This window comes from Apium graveolens, chromosome 9, assembly GCF_009905375.1.
Source record: "Apium graveolens cultivar Ventura chromosome 9, ASM990537v1, whole genome shotgun sequence".
NCBI classification, from domain to species: Eukaryota; Viridiplantae; Streptophyta; class Magnoliopsida; order Apiales; family Apiaceae; genus Apium; species Apium graveolens.
In genome coordinates this window covers 287,318,610-287,323,751 of record NC_133655.1, presented here as the reverse complement: position 1 = coordinate 287,323,751, position 5,142 = coordinate 287,318,610, and positions in this window count along the sequence as shown.

Genomic DNA, 5,142 nt, shown 5'->3' with positions numbered 1-5,142 from the left:
GCATTGGTTAATAGCACTAGGACTGATTGGAGGGTTCGTGTACGTATTACTAGGATGTGACCTTCATTTTCTCGCACTCAACAATTCCGAGGTGTTAATCTAATTGTGCTTGATTCAGAGGTAATGTCTTGCGCTTTGTGTAGTAGTAGTATATGATTATTGTTTGTATAGAAGAGTTTCCAATGAGCTTTTGTTATGCAGGATTGTCATGTCATTGCATTTATAAATCGTGTGATTTGGCATGATGTTAGCAATATCATACTTGAAGGAAACATATATGCTATTCACAACTTTGTAGTAATGGAGCCTGCAGGACTTATGAGGCTTGTATCTACTGATAAGATAATTATTTTTTCACATGATACCATTGTCCATCCTATTCCGTTTGAAGTAAATACCATTCCAAGGCACAAGTTTGAGCTTAAAACCATTCATGAGATTTCTGATCTTGCAATGTCACTCTCTCAACAAGTGCTTCCTGTACATGCTATAAGTATTTTTGAATATTATCACATATTTCTTTTTAATTTAATCCATGATTGAAAAAAGCTAAATAGTAACTATTTAGTAGATATTGTTGGCATGCCTCAGAATATTGATCCAATAAAGCAAGTTTATACACGATTTGGTGATAAAAAGTTTCTTCGATTTGAGTTATTTGATGGCAGGTAAGACCATCATTTCAGTAATAAATGTAGTGTCGATCAGTGTTGAACAATGTTTATCTGATAGTCTCATTATCTTTCTTTCCATTTCAGCAATGTGGTTAAGATTTTTGCTTGGGATGAATTTACTGTTGATGTAGCAAATGCACTTCAGGGATATGTTGGGTATCCTCCAATTGTTATCTTGACAACCATGAGGCCACTAATCCACAATGGTTCCATTTTCTGCTAATCTACATATCTTTACTACAAAATATAATAATTTTTCATGGTGTCAACTAAAGCTTATCGCTGAATTGCTTCTAACAGGTTCACTGCAGATAAGAAGTTCATCATGTTCGCGGATTTATTTCAATATTAATCATCCTGCTATTGAAGTATTGAGGCAAAGGTATTAACACTCTTTCAGAGATGTCAATTATTAGTATATATGTGTCATTAACATTAATTTGAGAGGTATAAACTCTAATGAACATTCCTTGCACTATTGTGTTTACAGGATACTTGCTGGATTGGTCTAAATAAATGACTATTCGCGTGAAGTTTTACATATGGCATTGCAATGTTTTAATGTTTGCTATTTTGCATTATAATAGCTTAATATGAATTTAAAGAGGATTATTTTGAAACTTAAGTATTTAGCCAATATTTCTTTTCTGAATATTGAGTTGTATGGATGTTTTATTCAATCTGTTATATGTCGCTGCCATTTTAATGTTATCTTATGACATGTTATAAATCTATAAACCATCCATGTTGTTATGTAGCCATGATTTAAGTAGAAATCCAATAAAGCAATGATGTTACCATGAAACAATATGTAATCCAACAATGATATCATTTGATTATAGATAACAACAATGTTCACTTTGATCCAATAATGTTACAAACACTGTTTCCAGAATAACAACTTTGTTACTAATTTATACTAAACCTGATTACAGAATAACATACTAAAATTCTTCTAATAATCAAATGAATTTTATCATATATTGCGACTATAATAATCCATTAATATACGAATTCTACCAATTGACTCAATCAACTTATCAGCCTGAGCATTGAAATTAGCAAGATGTTCCTTCCACCCGTCGTCAAACTTTTGAAAGGCACTCATCATTTCTGCAGCAGTCAATTTCAAGGTTGTCTCATGCCCACGCAGAGATGAAGACGTATCACTTAGGAATTTTGGTTGATTTTTGATATATGATGTTGGTATTTCTTCATTGCTTTGGGATGATTCTCCACGCTTTTTTCTTGATCCATTCTGCAAAATATCTTCTATGTTGCTGTAAAGGAGAGATGTAAAATTAATAAAGACAGTTACTAAGCATTGGTAAAACATTAAAATATATAAACATATACACAATACTTGATCTGTTCTTCCAGGCCAACCGAGTGAGCAAACAAATCTGATTGCCTACTTTCCATGGATGCATACAACTCTGAGAAGAAAACATTTGCGTCTTCCAAATCAGTGTTAAAATCTGCGCAAGTGACAGCCAATGTCTGCAACTCTTGCATTGCCACATTTTGCATCCCTAACCATCGTTTCCTCTTTGCGCTGGATGAAGCCATTTCTGATCCGCCAATAATAATTTTTTCCTCTGTGTTTGTTTGTATGTTTGAGGTGAGTACAATAACCCTTATATAAGCACATAAAATATAGCAGTTTCCATGTTGTAGAATGTGTAGTTAAGTACCCGCAAGTTAGTTACCATAAAATATGGTAAGTGCAGGTAACTTCCACCACATTTAGCAGGAAAAAAGTCATGTCCAAAATCTCCTATTACTTCTTCTAAAAATTAATTGCCACATATGTGTAATTAGATTCCAACAAAACCTTCCCGAATCAAATAAGTAGTTACACAACCATAATAAAGTAACATGTTAGAAAAACATGATGAGAACGAGAAGCAATAGTCTGAGAATTAACAGAACTGAAAAAACATAGTCTTAAAGCTGCTTATATGGGAAAAACATCTCAAGGCCTGTGTGGGAAAGTCACCAGAAAAACTACAGCCTGATCTTCTTCCAACAATTGAAATACAACTGTTTCATGTAATGAGATCTCATTTTCTCTAACAAACTGATTCCAGCCACTTGAAAACCTAAACATCTTCCCCGATTTGACGACACCGACATACCAACTCCCAGCAGCAGTTCTCAAATTTACCATGTCACCAGCTATCCATTGTCCATTTGGTGATTCAATGTAGCTCGGGATATACTACAATACAGATGTAAAAAATAAGTACAAGTCAAAGTATTAAAAAAATAGGGCAACTTTGTTATAAAATTTAATAAAATATTTTCGTACCACTCCATGAGATGTGTTGTCCACATTGGATGCTGTCATGACAAGGGTAAAAGTCATGTTCTCATTGTTGTGAACATCAACTTCCAGGTTAACAGGAAGTTGAACAGGTTCATCAGCAATCTCCATCTCTGACTCTTTAGTATAAATAACATTAAATTCAAAAAAGAACGAATATGTAAGTTTAAAATTAATTACATGCTTTGTATAGTATATATAACCTGAACTTTGGGAATCTTGGTCAAGCATCATTACTTCCACATTTGAGTCTCGCTCAAACCATATTCTCGCAAAACTTTGTCAGTCTCGCTCAAACCATATTCTCGCACAAGATCGTCAAGGCCATACATCTTTCTCTCAGTTTTGGAACACGTTCCTTCATATCGACTTCCATTTCTCATGTAGAACTGGACTTTAGGTGGTAGCAGCTTCCCAAAGGCTCTCCAGAAATGTGCAGGAATTGGCTATCAAAGATCAAAGATTAATAAAGTACCAGCTTTTACATTTTACTAATAAATGAATAAATTACTAAAGTGCACAGAATTATAGGCTCTGTACAAGTGGATATGGCCGATAACACTGTAATCTACTTTTTTTTACCTAAATATCAGAAACATAAAATAACCGACTCCGACAGGAAATAGTGTTCTTACAATTTCTCCATTTTGAAATGCAGGATTGTTAAGAAACACCAGGAACTTCCATCCTATACCAGTCATTACATCTGAAAAACATATCATTCATAAGACACTTTATTTTTATCATTGTAGTCCAACAAGATTTTTATGAAGTTTTTTGTATAGTACCTTGATCATAGAAAGTGCCGCATGGAATTGTCCTATTCTTGAAGTATATAACCTCGCAGAGGTCATCCTTCAAACAATTTACAAAGAATTTCCCGTTTCCCTTATAAGAGTAAATCAAAGTGGAACCGAACAAACCTCGACAATCAATGTTGAACTCTTTCATGTGACAGAGAGACTGTTCCGACTTCTTGAAATTCACATAGGTTTCATGTCCATTAGCAAGTACAAGAATTACTTTACTAGGAATAGATTCTCGAAGACTATTGACAAAGTTATCAGGTAGTTTCTGGAAATTGACAAATTTGTTTTCACATTAGTACTTTTAAATCATATAATATCATTAAACTCTTCAGGTATGCAATAAGATCAAATGATTGTAGAATGCACACTAGTATAATATTAGTGAAATATACCATTTCACGAAGGTCTCTGTCATCACGTGGAAGAGTTACAAAGAATGATGGATTTTCCTCGCTAAAGTACCTAAGCTGATGTAGTGTTCGATAAAGAGCACACATAATATGTAGAGTTAAAAATTATGAATATACTATAGTACATTACAAGGATTGATAGTGAATGTTAGTTTACCATCTCTGAATCTTTCAAGGTTTGCATGTTTGCACTACGGAAATCAGTATTTCCACTCATATATGCAATATAAAGAGGCAATATAGCTCATATTAAATGACAATGATTGTATATCGGAGCCTCTGTAACACTATCATCTCCTAATACATCTAAAAAGTAGCAAGACTGTTCCGATGTTTACTTGCCAGAAAAATTGTACTAAATCAACTATCAATTAAGTAACAAGAATGAGGAACACATTCGAATCATTATACCCATTGCAACAAACAAAACTTTGGAAATCTGTCTATGGTATCACGACTGAAAAAACAGAGTAGAACAACAAGTATTTACTATTACTAAAGGCCATTGTATTCACCATTACTAAATTATCGAAATTCTACACCGAGTATAACACCAAGTACTGTACAATTACAGCAGAATATCGCATAACCAATGACTTGGTCATGACTTTAAACAAAATAAAAAACTACAATTGTGAATTCATATATCGAATTCTACATACCTTGATGTTTATTACTGCTAAAATTAAACATCAATTTTCTCTGTTTCTCACATTGTGCGGAGACTACTAAAAAAATGATAAATAGCGCACCGAGTATAACAGATAATGTACAATTGAGGAAGAGTTCCCCATATCAAATTCCTTACCATGATTTTAAACAAAAGGAAAAACTATAATTGTGAATGCATATATCAAATAGAACATACCTACATGTTTACTACTCATAAAATAAAACATCAATTTGCTCTGCTTCTCAAATTA